Source organism: Primulina eburnea, chromosome 16, assembly GCF_022965805.1.
Source record: "Primulina eburnea isolate SZY01 chromosome 16, ASM2296580v1, whole genome shotgun sequence".
NCBI classification, from domain to species: domain Eukaryota; kingdom Viridiplantae; phylum Streptophyta; class Magnoliopsida; order Lamiales; family Gesneriaceae; genus Primulina; species Primulina eburnea.
Genome location: NC_133116.1, coordinates 27742299 through 27765008, shown reverse-complemented (window position 1 = coordinate 27765008; position 22710 = coordinate 27742299). Strand labels below are relative to the sequence as shown.

General features: G+C 34.0%; 1 pseudogene; it reads right to left on the bottom strand.

Annotated features, from left to right (window-relative positions):
- Window positions 1–434: 434 nt before the first annotated feature.
- On the bottom strand, window positions 435–4257 carry LOC140816789 (deSI-like protein At4g17486; annotated as a pseudogene).
- Between the last annotated feature and the right edge of the window lie 18453 nt (window positions 4258–22710).

Sequence of the window (22710 nt, the reverse complement as noted above, 5' to 3'; positions counted from 1 at the left end):
GCTCATTTATATTCCTATATATATAGAATTCGAGTAGTCACAAATGATCCTATTATAACCATATATCTTTATGTATTTTATAAGTAAATCGTAAAAATTTATACAAGATCTAAATTTTGGGATGAAATCTAATTATAACAAATTCTTTCCCGAATTAGGAAAAAAAACGGATACCTTAAAATGTTAAAGAGGTTATCTCCTTAATATCCTGCGCGTGACGAACCATGCAATTCAAAATAGCTCAGATTTCACGTGATCAGTTCTTTAATATTGATATTATAATTTTATCAGTGGTAGAGTTAAGAGGAGTTGATAAAGTGACCGATTCATTTTCTTAAATTTTAAAGTAATTATTTATATTTTGCATTGACACAATATACATTAAGTTTTACCTCGTAAAAATTGAATTGTTCCAATTTTACAATGCAACAAAAAGCATGTAACTGAGTTTATAAACCAGTTTGTGATAACAAAACAACAATATTCTTTGCGACAAAGAAACCAACAATTATACAGATACTGGCTTTGCACTGTTGATTGCAGCAGACTTAGGCCAGTAATGAACACAATCAACATATCCACTTTTAAACAAAACCAAACATCGTACAACAGTACACGAGGAACACTACAAATACATGGCCCAGGAATGTAGCCAGAAAGCCAACGAGGCTTATACAGACAAATATAGCTCAGGCATCATGACGAGAGTTTGACCTCAGAGATGTTTCCACATCTTGCCTCTGTTTTTGACGAGTTGCATCTTCGTCCGTATTATCGAGTTCTAAACTACCTCCTGATGGTTTAGCACCAGACGGTACAAGGTTCTTAAACCAGGAAGTTTGGAATCAAGGACTTCCTCTGGTAGAGTCGCCGGGAGACTCTGAAGAGACAGCTGAATTGTTTGAAGCAACTCCTGCTAGAAAACGGTAGGCCACCTTGCTAGCACTTACAAGTTCATCTTTAGCCTGCCTAAACTGCAGAAACATAGAAATGAGTAGCACAACATTGTCGCCTTCTCACATAGTGTGTGTGCTTGGTCTATTAATCTGGGTTCTCAAGGGACAAATTTTTCAACCCTGGCGGGTTTGAGTCAGATTAAAATATGATCCCCAAAAAAATTCTATGATTATATGAATGTCCATATGTGAATTAATGAAGCTAAACATGGTAATAAACAATGAAGTTTTGCCAGAGATGTTATCCCCAATTTCTAATAACAAATCGGAATATATCCTGTTCAGGGTGGATGAGAGGCAGGGTAGGTCTTGGTTGAGGGAAAAGTAGGTTTTGTCCAGTGTCACCTCTTTCCCAAGAATCGACAGGGTCAGGTCTCACCTTAGAACCTAGGGCGTATACAAAAGAGGTGATGAAAATAATTCAAGCTTTATATACAATTTTGTTAAAACATTAAATGTCGCTTGCCACCCACCCACCAAGCCCAGCCCTTTTCACCTGTGCTCTCACGAAGTATTGGTACTGCCCTTGGTTTGATCAATCCTCCTTATAGCTATCTAACCTCATACATGCCAAATTTGAAGGTAATAAATATGTTCGGGGGAGTAAGTATAAACACAGGCATTTCTATAGTCATGGAAACTGGTAAAAAAATAAAGTTCCTTTATGATAAGCAAATGTAAAAAAGCCGAAATGTCTGCATGCATCCGATATAAAAGTGATATTTCCTATTTAAATATTGAAGTTCATAATCTAGAACCTTGTCCCAATTGCAAATGGTGAATCCAAAATAATTTGACGACTAAGTTCAAAAAAGGATACCGAGATATATACTTTAGCTATCGGTAATAAATTCCTGGGAAAAATTGTAATTATGGTGACAGCAAAAGAACAAGAAAATCTTACTCTGTAAGCAGTAGTTCCAGCTATTTCTACAGCAGTGTCGCCAGCATGAGCAAACCTGTTTACCCAACCTGTGAAAAAATGTTCACATTATTGTTGCAGAAAACCAAGGAAAGGTGCAAGGAAGATATCCTTCAAGTCATGGAAATCATATGACTGACTGTTATCTCCCAAAAATGGATCTTATAAGTGGTATATATGATTCTATATCAGTAAGTACATCCACTCTCAGTCCCTGATAAGCCAAAATTCAGTTGAAAACTACATTTGCACATGGCAGCCAATCATACAACTACACCAAAATAATATGAGAAACAAACCAATGCAACTCATCTTGCAGCTTTATGTATTATTATTATTTTTATTAATATCACATCAACTGCAACACAACTTATTTATCATAAAACATGGCTTGGCATGAATATTTCAGTTGAAAACTACATTTCCATAGGCAGCCAATAATACAACTACACCAAAATAATATGAGAACCAAACCAATTCAACTCATCTTGCAGCTTTATGTATTATTATTGTTATTAATATCATATCAACGGCAACACAACTTATTTATCATAAAACATGGCTTGGCATGAATATTTTAGTCATAGAAGTAGCAATGACATTAATTTCCATGAGTACTCATATTGAGAGGGGGCAGTGTCCAAGCAAAAAGGACATAATAAATTACCATCAAGTTATTCTGTGTAAATGACCAAAACAAACGTTATTCCTTCTTCAGCATTGATCTCTTATTCTTCAGACTTTTAAGAAGCTTCAAAACTGATTCAAATCTCTATAGTGAAACCAATAGATAATGTAAAATTCCTCAAATCAGATTTTGGGCACATTAGCCCAGTAAATATGAAGAACCGAGGTAAAAATTCTGCAGAGCCGACTAAAGGTCAATATATTATAAATTTTTGAATGTTTACAACGCAGAAAAGAGTGCCTAAAATGCAAATTCCTGAGCAACAGTTTGTCAGTGAACCCCAAAACCCTCATGAATACGCAGGATAAAATATATTATAACGATAACATCAATCTGATAGATAAAGAGTCATTTACCAGGAAGCTTTGGCACACCAAGTCTTTCACAGAACTCATCGCAGAAATGGTTGCAATTTTTGGACAACAAATCATAGGAGTGCCCTGGCCACACTCTACCAAGTTCCCTCAGAATCTGATTAACCTTATAGACAGAGAAGGATGTGTAGCCAAGTTTTATGCTCTCACGGAATGTATACATTGGATTCTTTGTTGATGGACAGCTGAATACTCCAGTACCTTGTTCACAGAACCCAAATGACCATTCTTCATCCCCAAAAACCTGTCAAAGAAGTGATATGTTTGGCTAAACTTACATTAAACATTGTATAAGCTCCAGCTCCTAAAATGTCTAGACAAAATACGTAGTCAGAGAGAAGAAAACAAATCAAGTGGGAAGAGAATAAATCAAGTGTTTGAAAGAGAAAGAAAACAGTGAGAGAAGATGGGCTGGACAGCAATCTAGAATACAAGGATAAATATGGATTCATTTAAGTTATTTTGAAAGAAACGTATGATTTTAAAAAGCACTCAACGTCATGTAGAGATGAACATCTGCGACCATTTCAAATCACAACAAAACATGAAATAATCTGTTCAATAGAAGAGGGCTCAATGACTGACACGTGAATTCAAAACTAATAAATGAACCACGACCGAAATTATTCCCATATACTTCAAATATAAAAGGCCATTTCCCAATATAAATCTGATTCAGGAATCCAAGATTTTCTAGCGCATAACAATCCAGATCCAATTCAGAAAATAAGCCAGTAAAAAAAAACAATCACATAGAGAAATAATAAATGGAAAAAATAGACAAGTGCACAAAGTAAATGCGAAACCTGAACAGCACTATGGAAGATGCCACCAAGGCCAATTCCATCCTTGAAGATCTTATTGATCTGCATGATCGTGTTGTTCGTTTTCTCATTACCGCTATTTGTCACATCGTACACATGGAGGATCACCTCCGACATCCTCTTAACTCAATTTCGCCCACAATTCGAAACCCTAAATCCTAATCCCCCAAAAACAGTATGCGGCCACTCGGTTAACTCTCCTGATGCACGCATACAGTGGTCGATGGATGCGGGATTCGATATATATTAATCAATCAAACACTCTAGGGCTAGTGTGAATGAATTATTACAGACTTTCACGGCACTTATTCAAATTGGGAATATCAAGATCAACACAACGATTGTGAGAAGTGGGGATACTGAGAAAGGAATCAAAATTATTTAGCGAATTCTCGATTTCCTCGAAACTTTGGGAATTTTTCAATTTTGTCGCTTTGATTTGATTTTAAGATAATGAAATCCAGAAACATTCAGGCAGATTTTTTAATTTAGAGTGAATAACGAATAATTCAGTAATTGTCGTGAAAAAATAAAAATTTATGCTAAAAAGTAAAAATCTCAGATTCTTAAAATTTATCAAACTACACCTTTTATAATATTTTTTACCTTTACTCAATTGTGAATTTCTTCACAAATGGTGAGGCTATTTATAGAATTTCTGTATAAATAATCCAAAAAATAAAATACATCATTATCTACATCATCACACACTAATTTCAATATTTACAACTCTTATTTTCAACATTCAAATATTCAATACACACATTTTAAATATTATTTTTCAACGCTCCCCCTTGTGATGATGATCATAATGATTGTATTCATTACGTGTTTTTATACTGTCTCGTTAAAAATCTTACTAGGAAAAACCCATTGGGATAAAAACCATACTAAGGGAAAAAGAGTGCAGTAACGTAAACTCCCCCTCATGTTGACATGAACAATTCTTCACAAATTTCGTAGATTGCGCATCACAATATTATATATGTGCTTTCTGAATATTGTCGTAGGATGTGCCTTTGTGAAGAGATCTGATTAATTTTCACTTGATTGAATGTGACGAATATCAATACATTTATTCTTCTCAAGCTCCTTGGTGAATGCGAAGAACTTAGAAGGAATATGTTTAGTTCTATTGCTTTTTATGTATCCTTCTTTTATTTGAGCAACACATGCATCATTATCTTCATATAGTATCACTGGCTTCTCGTCGAATGATAATCCACATGAGATTTGGATATGTTGGCTTATTGATTTTAACCACACATATTCATGACTTGCTTCATGTAGTGCAATAATCTCGGCATGATTTGATGAAGTTGTTACGAGCGTTTGTTTCTGTGAACTCCAAGAAATTGCAGTGCTTCCACGAGTAAATACATATCCAGTTTGGGAACGTGCCTTGTGTGGATCAGATAAGTATCCAGCATCGGCATAACAAATTATACTTGGATTAGCATCTTTTGAATACAAAAGTCCCAAGTCTGTCGTTCCTCATAGATAACGGAATATATGTTTAATTCCGTTCCAGTGTCTCTTTGTTGGATATGTGCAAAATCTCGCCAACAAATTTACGGCAAAAGATATATCAGGTCTTGTATAATTTGTAAGATACATAAGGACACCGATAGCACTTAGATATGGTACTTCTGGACCAAGAATATATTCATCATCTTCACATGGACGGAATGGATCCTTTTCTATGTTTAATGATTTAATAACTATTGGAGTACTGAAAGGATTTGATTTATCCATATTAAAACGTTTAAGGATCTTTTCTGTATAATTTGTCTGGTGAACAAACATTCCACATTATTTTTGTTCAATTTTTAAACCCAAACAATACTTGGTTTTTCGAAGATCCTTCATTTCAAATTTTTCCTTCAAGTATGACACAACTTCTTGAATTTCTTCATTCGTTCCAATGATATTTAAATCATCAACATATACAACAAAAATTACGCATCCGGATGTTGTTTTCTTAATGAAAACACAAGGGCATATTAATTATTTACATATCTTTTTTTCATCAAGTGATCACTTAGTCGATTATAACACATTCGACGGATTGCTTTAACCCATAAAATGATCTTTGTAATTTCACAGAATAACATTCTATGGGTTTTGAACTTTGTGCTTCAGGTATCTTAAATCCTTCAGGAATTTTCGTATATATATATATTACTATCAAGTGATCCATATAAGTATGCTGTAACAACATCCATAAAACACATATCTAAATTTTTCAGATACCGCCAAGCTAATCAAATACCGAAACGTAATTGCATCCATCACAGGAGAATACGTTTCTTCATAATCAATTTCAGGCCTTTGAGAAAAATCTTGTGCAACAAGTCGAGCTTTATATCTTACTATTTCATTTTTTTCATTTCGATTTCGAATAAAAACCCATTTGTATCCAACAGGTTTTACACCTTCAGGTGTAAGGACTATAGGTCCAAAAACATTACGTTTATTTAGCGAATCCAATTCAACCTGGATGACATCTTTCCATTTTATCCAGTCCTGCCGATTTTTACATTCACCAAAAGAATTTGGTTCGTGATCTTCATTATCATTTATGATGTCGATTGCCACATTATAAGAAAATATATCATCAATTTCTTCTATATCTTTTTGGTTCCATATTTTTCTAGTATTAGTATAATTAATAGAGATTTCACGATTCTCGTCAGTTTGTGGTTCTGACAGAACATTTTCATCATCATGTGTTTCTTCAGGAACATCATTCTCTATTTTGTGATCATCATGTGTTTATTCAGGAACATCATTATCTATTTTGTGATCATCGTGTTTCTCTATGAATTTTCTTTTTCGAGGATTTTTATCTTTGGAACCGACTGGCCTTTCACGCTTCAAGCGTTTAATAACATCATGAGTATCTTCAATTTGTTTTTTCGGAATTTCAATTCGAGCAGGGGCATTTGCAGCATGTATATATGATTTAGTTACCCCTTTTGTGTCTGCAAATGCATCTAGTATTTGATTTGCTATTCTTTGCAAGTGCACAATTTGCTGTACAATTTTTTCACATTGTTTTGTTCTTGGATCCAGATGTAACAATGATGATACATACCATGTAATTTCCTTTTCGGTATGTTTCTGTTCTCCCTCTAACATTGGGAAGATTTCCTCATTAAAATGACAATCAGCAAAACGTGCTGTGAACACATCGCCTGTCTGAGGTTCAAGATATTGAATGATATCGACTATCATAACCGATATAAATTTCAATATTTCTTTGAGGTCCCATTTTCTTTCGTTGAGGTGGTGCAATAGGCACATACACCATACATCCAAAAATTTTCAGATGAGAAATGTCTGGTTCTTTACCAAATGCAAGCTGCAATGGGGAGTATTTATGATATGCACTTGGTCTGATGCGAATTAATGAAGCAGCATGTAAAATTGCATTTCCCCATATAGAAATAGGGAGCTTTCATAATCATTGGTCTAGCAATCATTTGCAGACGTTTAATCAATGATTCAGCCAATCCACTCACGGTTATCCCATTAACCATTACTCATAGAACTTCTCCAGCCCAGGCACTGGAGCTTTTGCCTTCCCAGGATTAGAACCCAAGACCTCCTGGACTTATATAGATCTTGGCAGCAATCCTGGTACCAGTTGATCTACTAGCTCAACTGGTACCAGGATTGCTGTCAAGATCTATATAAGTCCAGGAGGTCTTGGGTTCTAATCCTGGGAAGACAAAAGCTCCATTGCCTGGGCTGGAGAAGTTCTATGAGTAATGGGTAATGGGATAATCGTGAGGGGACTTAAGCCCAATCGGGACAGCCCATGTGCATTACAAAACAATGATTCTCATAGACATACAATAATCATTGAAAGTCTGGGAAGTAAATTCACCAGCATTATCAAGTCTAATTTTCTTGATAGTATAATCGGGAAATTGATTCCTCAAATTTATTATTTGAGCAAGTAATCTTGCAAATGCAACATTTCGAGTTGACAATAAACATACATGTGACCATCTGCTGGATGCATCAATCAATACCATAAAGTATCTGAATGGTCCACATGATGGATGGATTGGTCCACAAATATCACCCTGAATACGTTCAAGAAACATTGGTGATTCAGTTTGGATTTTGGCTGGTGATGGTCTTATAATAAGTTTTCCAAGAGAACATGCTTGGCGGATAACCATGTGTATTTTCTATAATTCTTCGCATCATTGTTGAACTAGGATGTCCTAATCGATCATGCCAATTGATTAATATTGAAGAACTATCAACTACCATGTTTGATTCAATGGGACTTATATGCGTAAAATGCAATCCAGTAAGGAGCATTGGTAGTTTTTCAATCACATATTTATTTCCTGATTTATATGTGATAAGACACATATATTTCCCATTCCCTTCATTCATGGTTTGAGTATCATACCCATGGGAATATATGTAAAGGCTTGTATTTCGTATTCATAATTTTGCGGAATTATTAAAAATTTTCTAAATACATAATTATCTTGTCTTATTTAATTAAAATAAACATGTAAATAATTTTAACTTTAAAATAACAACGGAAGCAAATATTGTTTTCAACCAACAATTTAAAAATAATTCAACGTAAACATCAACTTAAAAATAATCCAACGTATTAAAACTGAGTTTGAATAATAAAAAGTGCATAAATTAAATCATGAGGTCCTCGGGTTTACTATTGCTGTCTCAAGATCGCTCACTGATCTCCGCCCGCGGTCTCGATCTCGTCAATACCTACAACAATCAAGTCTAGTAAGTCTAAATACTCCACATGTATATATCGTGAATAACAAGTAAATATATCATAAAATCGTATGCATCATAAAAATAAAGTATCGTAGAGCGTATGATGAAAATCGTATCATGAATAATTATAACTACGTGCATATCTGAAAATTCATACGTAGAAGCTTTGCTCAATAGAGCTCTGTCATAACATATCATAATTTTTCTTGTAGAGATAATGTTTATAAGCAAGTGGCCCATAACATAGCGTAAGCGCCTGATCAGACTAAACCACAGTATACAGGGCGGTAGAGATCAATCACAGCCCTTGGACTGGATGTCCGTACCCATACATAATCATAAACCGGTTGTAAGTCACCGGGTAGAGAGGTCCTCGGTTGCGCCTACCGACTTCCAAACCCATAAGCATAAGGTGGCCACAAGACATATAACATATATCTAAAAAATAAACATTTTATATTTTTATGCACGTAATGTCATTATAACCTTATTTTTACCAGATTATTTGAATCGTTCCCAGGTTTGCTGCGACTTAATTCTAATATGTTACATGCAATAATCTTAACTTGACAAAAACTTAACAATAGAATAAAAAAGGAGACGATTCGGACCAACAACTTGATTTTTAACCATGTCTTCGTACCAACCCAAACCAACATTAAACCGACGTTTAACCATGATTAAAAATACCCAAACATACTGAAAAATATGCATAATAACTGTAAAACATGAAAATAGGTGAAAGGAATTCAAAAACATAAAACACTCTTTCGAGAGTTATTTTGGCACCTTTCACCGTAAATTCTCGTAGGACCTCTAAACTCGACCAAATCACAAACGGCCAAAAACATGACTTTCTAACTCATTGAGGTACTGTCCAGTCCAAGGCCATGGGCTAAAAGCCAACCAAGAACTCAAACCACCTCCAAAACCGAAGATGAAAGTTGCTGTCAAAAAATCCAGCAGTGGCACTTGTGTGTTTGTGGTGTAACTCTGAAATTTATTGACCAATGGCTTGAACCACCACCCAAGGACTCTTACCAACATTCTAAGGCATGGCTTGGACCATGGATAAGGGCTAAAAGCCAACCACAAACCAAGCCATTAACTAAGACAATCGAAGGTATCAACCGAGTGCACCAAACTTGTGCAGTGAAATGTATTGAGTTGTTTTACTGTCGTGGGTCGTTCCAGTGGCCATTTCATTGACCATGGCTCGATCTAGACATGAACCATAATCCACACAACATCCAAAAACCGAAAGGGCATATACACAGAATTTGAAGAAACCGAAATGCATTTGTGTTGTTGTTGTGAAATTCTGATGGATCAGTGTACCAAGCTTGGAAAGGACACCTTGGTAACGTCCTAGACATGTTAAGGGAGTGTTCTAACCGTGGCTACAATCCCTAGGACAGCCAAGATTCGAACACCCCTCAAACAACTCAAGGACAGAAAATTGTGACTCATTTCTGCAGCTTATGTAAAGTTGCTGTCATTGCTTCGTTCTTGAACGTATGGACTGAAACAACTGACCCAAAAACACCCTAACACATTCTAAATTATGCCTAGAAGCAGCCATGTGTGCCTGGAACCGAGCAACTCCCTGAAAGCAACAAAACACACCCAAAACGTGACATTGAAAACAAAGAAGCCGAGAACTTTTGTGCAGATTTTTGCTTGGACATTTGCTGTCATTTTCGTGATATTATTTGAATCATGCATATATAATGGTTTAAAAATATCTATAGGACTTGATTGAAGAGAAAAGAAACGACATATACATGCCTGGAATTTGTTTTGACACAAAACAAATCAACACGACGAATACGAGCGACGAAACGGAGTTGAATCTCTTTTCTTATTCCTGCTGCCTTTCACTAGATTCTATGCTGCTGTTTTCTGCTAATTTTCGAAGGTGAGGTTGTGGGGAATGTAGGTGATGAAGGTGAACAATATAATAGGTGTTAAAGACGCCATTATATTGCCTTTAGTTTGGGAGTTACAAGTCAAGAAGTTGAAGGAGTTTGAATTGTTTCTTATTCTCTTGTTTATTGCTGCTGTTGTTTTTCACGATTTCTCAGATGCTTCCTTCTGATTTTTTTCTAGCATAAGAGTGTAGGATATGTGGGTAAGGAAGAGGAAATGTTATAAGTGGTGTTAAAGGATCATAATATACATTAAAATGGGAGTTACATGTGAAGGATTTGAATGGATTCAAATTGTTTCTAGCTTTCTTGGCTGCCGATTCTTTGCTTATTTTCTTGCTGTGATTCACGTTATTTGCTAGCATAAATGGGTTGAGGAGTTTCAAAGAGAATTATGGTGCATGTATAACCCATAATTATGGAGATTAAAAGTAGGAAACGAATACACTATAAAACCATTTTGTGGGGACCCGGACGCTCATCATCTTCTTAATCGTCATTGGGACTAATTTAATCAATTAAATTAAACAGGGTCTAATTTTTTTTTTTCTAAAATGCGGAACATAATGGAATCAAACTCCTATACATATCAGTATAAAAGTATAAATCTAATACAGTATACAATCATTTACATCTCAGGTTCAACAACTAACTATCAAGTGTTTAAACCCTATCTTTTGTCAAAGTCCGTAGTCTCCACTCTAATCTCGATCTTTCTTCACCTCTGTGACCCTGAACCTGTCCCACCTGTTGCCATGCACACATACAGATAAGACAACAGCCGATAACTCCAGTGAGATATAAATATCCCAGTATAAACAATGTATCAATGCAATCATATAAAACATATATAAAAGCATAATAAACATCAAAGCATGTATATAATCTGACCACATGAATCAATACAAATCTGTACCTCAATCTAGGACTCATTTCTAATCTAGGGATCCCGATATAATTTACACTTTGGTATGCTGTATCGAATGTCTACAATAGACGTCGATCTACATCTAAGCTCATCGATACACCGTAAGTCTAGAGTCTCAGCGGTTCTGACAAAGACTCGGCGGTTCTGCCCTAGCTAGGCTGATCTGCCCTAGACTCAAACTCTGGCTCTGCTATAATTCAATAGACTAAACATATCAATCTGATAATCTGCAAATATCAATGCAATAAAATAAAGTATGTGATTTTGGGAAACTCAAGTCAAACCTAACTCGAGTTGTGAAATCCCGAATCAACATTTATTTATATCTTTCGTTCTGTCACTCTGATACAATCGAAGTCTCGACTCAAAGTCTGTCAATGTTCAATCTGGCAATGACAATACCAATATAATGTATCAATATTCTATTCAATTCAAAATATCTCTGTCTTATTAAATTCTGACGGTACAACAGTACAATCTTGCGATATCTGTGATGCCACACCAGTATATACTAATTTCAATAACTTATAATCAACCTCAGTGAAAATCTGACATCACATTTCAGTCAATTTAACTCTGAAATTCATAACAATTCCATACTCAATCTGTTTCTTAATCTGACTTCGATTCTACGATGTCTACTATGTCAAGAACACCGTATATGAATCATCTCTAATTCTGGACATAGCATAATTTCAAACCTTAACAAAACGTAACAAAACTTACGTCCTGTAGTAGCTGTCGTTGCTAGGAACACGGTGTCGAAGTCGGATTCAAAATCGGACGGACGGATTGAAATATAAAGGCGTAAGAATTTTCTGGAGAATTCCTCGTTCCTTTTCTTTGTTTTACCCTATTTCTGAAGGCAAGACGTTTTATATATATATATATATATATATATATATATATATATATATATATATATATATTATATTTATATATATATATCAAGTTTGCATGTAGAGATACGTGTCATCATTTCCACCAATTTCAGGCGGCGCTCCGGCGGTTAAAACTTACCGCCCGGGCGCGGGAGGTTTTGTCCTCACCCTTAATCATTGGCGCTCGGGCGGTCAAAAACTACCGCCCGAGCGCCACATCTTCTGCCCGCAGCATACTTTGTTGAACATTGGCGCTCGGGCGGTCATTTTCTACCGCTCGGGCGCCAATAGTTCTGTCTAAGATTTGCACAATTCATATGCTTTGTTCAATCTGGTCTCGGAATGGCCCGGCTATTATCACATCAGTTTAAAATCAATAATATCAGATTAATATAATCAAAATCTCAGATTAAAAGAATCAAGATCTTGGCCCTTACACATTTAGTGGTAAATTTGAATGAGGTTTTCTACAATTTTTGAATTGTCTTAACCAAATATTATTACTACTTCTTGCATAGTATAATAGTGTTTTAATCTTGCATTTTAAATTCTAAAGGTTTAATACACTCATTATATATGTTTTTAATGAATGACAAATTAATTTAGAATAGAATATTGCATGGCATGCTTGACTTAAAATTTAAGTATTTAAATGTTATGTTTAATTTCTTAAATATATTAAGCCTAAATTAATTCCTCCTCAATTGTATACACATCTTAATTTTAGCTTTAATTAAATATTGAACCTAAAAGAATTTATTTAATAACTTGGTTCTAACTAATTTTAATAAATCCTAAAACATTCTTTTTCTTTAAATTAAATTGATCCTTGACTTAAATTAAATTTAAGAATATTTTTCTTATTATTAACTTTATCTCTAATCTCCAAACTCCGGTCCGACCTCGCGTATTTATCTTGAAAAGATAAACTAAACATCTACCTTTAAAATAAATAATCATGACTTAAATTTATTAAAATAAATCAAACACTTCATATATTTATAAAAATGCATTTTTAATTTAAATAGTAGCAATTATGCATGGCTTATACGTAACCTGATTTTTTGGGTTCTACAATATATATCATTAAAACTCAACAAATTTCTTTTCGATTGTGCTGAATATAAAGAATCATTGATAAAAAAATTTGTACCATTAGGTAACAAAAATTGCGCTTTGCCACATCCTTTAATCAAGTATACATGACCTGATATTGTATTTACCATTGTTTTTGTTGGTTTTAGTTCCAAGAAATATCTTTTATCTCGGAGGATAGTGTGCGTCAAACTTCAGCTTTGTTCATAGCATTTTCCATATTTGAACTTCAAAAAAAAATATGCAATGTAATAAAATTACTGACAATACATTTATAAAAATAAAATACAATACAATACATATGTAAAAAAAATATATCACACGATAAAACATTATCATACGAGTACATGGAAAAATAAAATATTTTACATATTTATTCCACCAGCAAATTGATTATTGTCTGATAAATCAATAAGAAAATCTACGGCATCAAAATGAATTGAATCACTCAAAGGTTCACTCTGTTCGGTGAAGTTGGTCTCCTTTTCTTTCCCCTTTATTGATTCTTTATATAGTTTACAAAGGTTCTCAGGGGCTCGACAAATACGGGACCAATGTCCTAGAGTACCACATCTGAAACAAGAACTTTCAAATCTTTTTGAGTGATTCTCATTAACACTCATATTCTCATGATGCCTTTACGGTGGATGGTTTGGGACGCTCTTTTGAGATGAGTTATAAAAATAATTATCTCGATTATTTTCAAAGCCACGATCGCGTCCACGACCACGACCACTTCCACGTCCACGTCCACGACCTCAATTTCGTCCTCGACCAAAATCTTGTCTATAACTTTGATTTTGGTTTTCAGATTTGAATTCATTTTTGTTTACGACATTTACTTCAGGAAATGCCGTTGAACCAGTGGGTCGTGTTTGATGATTCCTCATTAGCATCTCGTTGTTCTTTTCCGCTACAAGAAGACATGCGATGAGTTCAAAATATCTCGCAAATCCACGCACTCTATATTGTTGTTGTAGAGTTATATTTGATGCGTGAAACATGGAAAATGTTTTTTCAAGCATTTCCGATTCTGTAACCTCATGTCCACAAAATTTTAGCTGCGAGATTATTCGATACATCGCTGAATTGTAATCACTTACATTCATAAAATCTTGGAATCTCAACGTATTCCATTCATCACAGGCGGTCGGAAGTATAACTTTCTTTATATGTTCGAATCTTTCTTTTAATCCCTTTCACAAAGCCATGAGATCTTTTTCAATTAAATATTCACATTTCAATCCCTCGTCGAGATGTCAATGCAAAAATATAATGGCTTTTGCCTTTTCTTGTGATGTCGATATGCCATTTTCTTTTATGGTCTCACTTAGACCCAATGACTCAAGATGCATTTCTACATCGAGAGTCCATGTCATATAATTTTTCCCTGTAATATCAAGAGCAATGAATTCGAGCTTTGCCAAGTTTGACATGGTGGTACTAAAAACAATTACAATGCATTTTATTAATTAATGAATATTGCAATACAAAGTAATGGATAAACAACAAGTACAAACATTTGTAAAAATAAAGAAAACACACGATGAGGATATTCTCTGATAAATACAAGACTCGTAAGTATGATAACCAAAATAATTAAAAATAACCTTGAGAAAGTTATCTTCTTTTTTCGTCGAAAAATTTGATGAAGAATAATTTTTAGAGAAGAAGAGAAAATTGGAGTGATTGAATGTAATTGTGAGATCATATTCATAGGGCAAAAACTAGCCGTTTTGTTACCGTTGGTGTATAAAAAAAAATGTATGTATTTGTACAATTTTATGGTAATAATATGGTGTATATAATATTAATCATGTTTAAATAATTATGTATATCATATCACATTATTATAATGATGTGTCACAAATTATTTGTTTAAAAATCTTATAAGCTTTTATACTTGTTGTATCCCTTATCGAGAGTGTGGGATGTCGTCTTAACATCCTCCCAGGATTTATAACAAGTTTTTGAAAAATTTATTTTATTATATAATAACATTATATTATATATTAAATATATACACATTAAATAAAAATTAAAATAAATATTATTACTTTTGTTACCTTTTTCTTCTGGTTTGGAGCTTGGAAAAATATGGAGGACTTTTAGAGCTTCGTGCTGATAACATGTTGTGAAAAAGTAAAAATTTATGATAAAAAGTAAAAATCTCAAACTCTCAAAATTTACCAAACTACACACTTTATAATATTTTTCTCTTTACTCAATTGTGAATTTCTTCACAAATGGTGAGGCTATTTATATAATTTCTTTACAAATAATCCAAAAAATAAAATACATCATTACCTACATCATCACACACTAATTTTCAATATTTACAACTCTTATTTTCAACATTCAAATATTCAATACACACATTTTAAATATTATTTTTCAACAGTATTAAGTTATTTATCATCATCATCGTCTGATAACGAATATATCCAAATTTCCAAATTTTTATAAATATGTAAAAAGTTAAACGATAAATTCTCATAAATACCTAAAATCAAACCCAAATGTGCTTCTGTTAGAAACTTAATTCCGGTGCTTTGACAAAAGACTTACCAATTGAACTAAGCAACTGAGCTGATCATCAACTGAACACGTCATCTGCTGAACTCAGTTAACTGATCAATACAACTGAAGCTCATTCTCGTCAACTGATTTCTTACCAGCAGAACTCTCAGCAGTACACTTCGTCAGTTGAAAGCGACAACAGACAAAATAGTACATATACCTGCAACTAGTAGTGGAACGCCGCATTACAGAATGAACAGTGTACGACTGTCAGAATATATCGACGTGGCAATCAACGGTTAGAATATTCAAACATTCTTTAATGTTACCGTTGAGAGGAGAGCCTATAAATAGTCGAAGGTAGCAACTGAAGAAACACACCCAACTTTCAGTTATCTCATTCTACTTGCTGTTACGCTGCAGAAATATTTACTCACAATCAGAAATCAGAGCTCACGCTTATCAGTCATATTAGTAGTATTCAAGACTACATTTTCGAGCTTATATAGCACTTTGTAATCTTTGATAGATTTTCTAAGTTGTGCTAAGATCAATTACGATCTATAAAAGTGTTGTATACTAAGAGTTTCAGTTTTGGCAAAGTGATAAGTCCAAACTGAAGTGGGTCAGTACAATGTCGTGTATTTGATCAAAGTCTTTTAGTGGATATCCTATCTTCGTGATAGAAGGGGTGACGTAGGAGTTATTCAAGTCTCCGAACATCCAGAAACATATTGTGTCATTACTTCAGTTTTCATTTTCAGTTAGATACTCTATCTTTCTGTCAGTTTATTTTCCGCAACTGTTTATTCAGTTTAACTAATTGTTATTGACCAAAGGGATATCTAGTTTCAGTTTGTAACAAAACTGAACTCATATCGAAGAATATTTAAATTCGAGCAATGTTTATTCAACCCTCCTTCTAAACACTCTTTATTTGATTAACCGATCCTTTCAGCTTCCACTCCCTATGTCAATATTAATATGTTTGAACTCCCTGACATCTTTCATTATGTGTTCAAGATCCATACTTGGTGATTTCAAAAAAAAAAAAAAAGACCCCTATTTGATAACAAGTTACAGTGATGTCCTCATTATTTGTCTAAAACCCGGAAATACCCTTATATGGGAATGTGTAAAAAATGAAAATCATTCCCCAGAAACCCAAATGGATCGGCTCTCATTATCCTCAACCCTTAAACACTTCTCTTTTCCCATTGCCGATGAAAATCTTAGGAAAAAATTATGGCCAAATCCTTTCAACGATTAAACAAGATTAAACTTTGCACCCAATTTTTCTTCGTTGTCTGCTATCTCTCGTCACTTTTGTCCTTTAATTTTCTGTGTAATGGAATTTGTTGGAGTTGGGTCATCATCGAATCTTGCGTTTCTCAGTACCTGCAAGTTCAATATCCAAATCTTTGTGATTTCGATTTTCAGTGGGTGTAGTTTGTTTGATATTTTTGGGAAAAAAACGAGGAGATCAATCCTCAATCTATTACTCTACAATACCTAGCTCCCCAACATAAGATGTACGTGACGTTGAACGATGATGATGTGCTTAATATGATCTATCTTCATATGTGTATGAAGCTTACAGTGATTGAATTGTCGGCAGAGAAAAAAGAACAGATTGGAGGTGAAAAATTTGTGAAGAGGTAGTATTGTTATTTAGTTCTATTTTGTATGTTGTGTTATTTTGGTATGTTTTTTGTGTTCATATTGCACTTTTTTTTAGTGATTATCCTGAAAGTTAAGAATACAGTGGTTTTGTGTTGTGTATCTGTTAGACTAATTCAAGCAGTAGTCTATTTTGTGTCATTATTTCCATTTGAGTAAGTAAACTGATGCCAAAATTTTCAGTATCTATTGTAGTACTAATGTTTTCCATTAGAGAACTTAGTTTTTACCTATTTATTACTGAATATATGGTTATGATATTGGTAAGGGTTAAGGAAGATGACACGCATTCTAGTAGTGATAACGAGCTCAAGATGCCCCCGTACAAAATTCCATTGACGCTCGGTTTCATTGCATCCGAGGCGAGGGGCAGATATTCAAGGATGCTGCAGAATGTAGAACCTATATTAAAAAGTATCGATTGCTACCAAAAGTTCATATTTATATATAAAAATTGATCAAGAAAATATTATCGTTATTTGTAGTGTAAAAATTTGTAAATGGATGATTTATGCTTCTCGACATAAAGCACACGATCACCCCTAGTCCTCACAGTATCTACATTTGAAGATTGAAAAAGGGTGTCTTCGGCACTTCTGAAGTACCCATGCCACTGCTAGCATCATTCTCATCATCGTCATCTGTTCCACTCCCGCTATTTCAACCAAACACATAATTGTTTTCATCAAGTGAAGCGGTTGCAAATTCAGGGCCTAATACTTTGTTGTTTTCTATCTAGAAATCAACATCAACATTATGCACCATCAAATTTGCATTAGGTCCAATTGTAATATTATCAGCTGAAGGATTTATAGAAGGAGTTCTTTTCACTTCGTTATTCTCTTTATTACCTGAATAATTCCTAGAATCAGCTGCCCTCGATTCATGGTTTTCTTTATGCAAATCAGCAACAACATTCTTCAACATTACGTCAACAACATCATCAAAATTATCGGCTACATTTTTTGCAGACTCAGCAGCCCATTCTTTATCGATCTGTCTAGTCTCCTCCAACTTTTCCTCAATAATCTCATCCAATTCTTTATCACTCCGCTCAACATCCTCTAACTTTAAATCAATAATCTCATCGTTCTTCATAGAAACCAATTATCTTCTAGCTACATGTAAAATACTTTCTCGCTTTAATTCAACACATTTCCTTTTCAACATTTTAAGTTCATCCTTTTGTTTTTTTTTTTTTAAATTTTACAAATTTTCTCACTTGAGATCTACCATTTTCCAGCTTAATTGCATGGTTTATGTCCAACAACTCCCTTTTCTCAGAAAATAGTGCAATTGGTAGAACCTGTTCACCAGTACAAAAAAAATATTGTCAGTTCATCCATCTTTTATATTTATAAAGCGAGATTACTTAAAATGAACTCGAATATAAGACCAACTTGGGTTGAATCTATGGAATTCAAGAGTGATTCAGCTTCAACAAACTTCAATGGAATCTTGCTTTCTACCCATCGAAACAACCGAGGAAAACATGTAAACCGGTGCACACTCCTAATACTGGAACCTTCTCATATACCCATGCCTAAAACAAATAAGAAAATTTGAAAATTATTGAGAACAATTTTTTTTTAATAAAAATAAAACACAATACTAACCATAAAACACAATACTAACCATTAAACCAATAGTACTTCCGTCTATATAAGTTTTACTTCCGACGTCACGTAAACCTCGACACAAAAATCGGAAGGCAGCATCTCCCCAAGCATGCTCGAAAAAATTCGAATGGTCATCGAGATAAGAGAAAATAAAATCTGGGGTTGAATAATGACAAGTTGGGAATATTATGCAGTTGAAAACAAACAAGATAAAAAACGAACAAAATCATTGACTTCACTGTTATCATCACTGGCAACAAGCGAAATTAGTTTTTTAAAAATATCTGCACATTTGGCATTAGTCACTTTTCCTTCAAATTGACGAGACAAAAAATTGGAATCCACTTTCAGGTCCAAATCAACAGGTTGTCCAACATGACGCAGCCTGAGAATAACAGAGAAATCCGCTGAACTAAAACATATCGAAATATCTTCACCAACAACTAACGGGCACGAATCAAACTGAAATCTATAGAGAACATAATCAATTCTCGAACTACTTATCGCAAGGACATGAACATAAATCCATTTTGCAAACAGCGTATCTTTTATCCGACCAATTTGTTGCTCACCTAAGACAAGCTTCAGTTTTCTCATCACAGATTTAAATAAATGGGGGGAACAATGTGAAAGTAGCTTTGAACATAATTCATTTCCTCCTTCTGATCATTACCAGATTCAAAAAGGTTCTTTTCTCAACAACAAACTCTACATTATAAAATGAGAAAAAGATAAGAAATCTATCTCTGATGTATATATCTTTATATATCAAAACGTGATTTTTTTTACAAAGGATCTAGGTTAAATATAAATACAAATAAAGAGAGTCAATCAAGTATCAATCACATTACTATTAGCATAAAAATAACGTGGTCATTGAGGATAATTGGTTCATAAAGCCAACACTTTTTAACTTGATTTATAAACCTCATCTGCAATCTTCAGAAATAATGCAATATAACTAAAGAACCAACTTGATAACAATAAGAAAAAGGAAACCCTAGAAATTGGGGATAAATGTTCCTAATCAATGGGAAAAAAATTTGAATACTCACTGTCTGAACAAGAAAAATTTACGAAACAAAATAGCAACATCATAACAAGTGGGTTCAATTTAAAAATTATAGAAACATACAAACCTGATTTCCGCGTTCTCTGATTTTTCTCTTTCACAACTTTCTTCACTATCTTTTTTTGTGGTGATTTACTCGTCCTTCTCTCCTTTGGTTTTATACTCTTCTTCGGATTCTTGTACTCAAGTTTTTTTTTTTTTTACCTATTTTGTCTCTCTGTTGTTCGATTTCTCTGCCAAGCTTTCCTCCGATTCACAGTGGCATGAAGTAGATAGAGTTTGGAAGACGTTGGGAATTATGAGGAGTAATGTCAGGAAGATATGAGGGAACCGTAAAAATAAAAACAAATACAAGAGGGTGTTTAAGGGTTTTCGAAAGATAACAAGGGCAACAACGTAACTTCATGCGATTTAGGGACCTTAAACATATATTCATATGGGTCAGAGAGTTAAAACTGATTTTTTCTGACATGGGGACTGGAAACACATTTTAGTTTACTTTTGGGGATTTTTGAGAAGTTTGCCCAAGGATAAAACACTTACATTAAATAAAAATTATAGTTGTAGCTAAGACATAACTTTGCTTTCTTATATTTGTGAAAGTGCATAACGTATTTATTTGGACCTAATAGGTCTGGTTGTTAAACTTATGAGTTCGGAGATGTGTGTCTACATGTTAGTGTCGAATCATATCCTTTAGAGATTATTCTTGCCCTTTTTACTACGGTCGGTCATGTTCCCTGCATAAACAGTATTACCCTTCATGATCTCATGTCACTCTTTTATGATCCACTTAGCCAACCGATCAAGCAGCAAACATCAATAGCTTGCCACACGAGACCTTCCCACAAATTCACTCATCTTTATATTAACCTCATTCATGTATGCTTAACTCAATACAATGTCATTCAAATTTTTCATGTGTCATTTACATCCTCCATTTGTTAATTTTTTGCTCGAAAAAATATCTATCTCGTCAACTCATCCTTCAAGAGTAACAAAATTCTCACTTGTGTCAAGGAGCTCAATTTAAATCCCTAGATTTAATATAATATTATATCTTTTTAGTTTTCACTTTCACAACTATGTCCATCGAGCTTTTCATGTAGCATTTATGTCATTCATATGTTGAATTTTACCCAAAAATGTCCTGACATCAACTCATCAGTCAAGGACTAGCGAAATTCTCACATGCTATGAACGTATGTCCGGGGAACCCCAATTTAACACCATATTCTCCCTAAAACAAACCCTAATACACAAATTCGGATATCTCCATTGTCCCAATTTTTCTAAAAGTTGGCGTTTTTTCTTCGATATCGGTCTAAGATGTCAATGATCGCATAAGCCTTGTTTGACCTCTGTAAGTGCATTATCGTAATGTCTCACAGTTGGAAATTCATGTTATATTAGTTGCATTGCATAAAAGTATGCTCTTTTATTGTTAGCAAGTTGATTCGATTATTTTATAAAACAGTCCATGATTTAAATTACCTAAATCTGTAATCACATTTGACAATAGATGCAACTTCTTTCAACTAACTATCCGATGCTTAAAATTACCTGAATATGTTTGCATGAATATCCTTTGACAAGAGTTTTAATTCACTTGAAGTTGTTCAAGATTAAAAAGGATGCAAGAAACCAGCAGTAAAAAAGGTACAGCTACCCGAATGGGGTTGGTAAAAATGCAAGCTAAGACATGAAGGAAAATGTGAAAACAAGAAAAATGAAGGTAGTTTTGGAATTGAAGTCAAAATTCAAATTCCAGAACCGATGAACATCATAGACTAAAAATGTAGATTATATATCTCATAATGTTTTCAATGATTGGTGGTGTTGTGACTAGATATCACAATGTATCTTTCGCTTTGTCACGATAAATAAATACTAATGAAAGAATGAGGTGCCCAGTAAAAATATTAAGTTCCATGAAAATGGTGCATAAATGAATGCTAAATAACATAATTGAGTTGAGCAATTCAAAATCAAGGTTTACCTAATAAGACAGTCTAGAAATATCCTTGGGGGCACTTAAATTATTTCAGAATCTATTAAGGAAAATCAAGCAAACTAACGTGAGCGCTTAAAGAGCACATGCATTCCACTAACGAATAGATCTTACTGTGCATGTTATTCTAAAATGAATCTCGTTCCAACTAAAAAAGTAGTAAAACAATGGCCAACTTGAGAGCAATAAATAAGTTCCAGAAATTTTACTAATGGCACTTGAATCCACAGCTGTGAGACCATGTTGCTCATAATCTTGAAGGGCACTACTCTCAAGGTTTGGCATCTCACTCATGAAAGCAAGTGCTATAGTATAATTCCCTTAACAAATATCAACTTTAGGAGTAAACGCCTTTACATTTTAAACTGCAAAACAAAATTTTCAGATATGAAACCTGGGGCTTATATCACTAAATTTACCCATAGCCTGAAGAAGA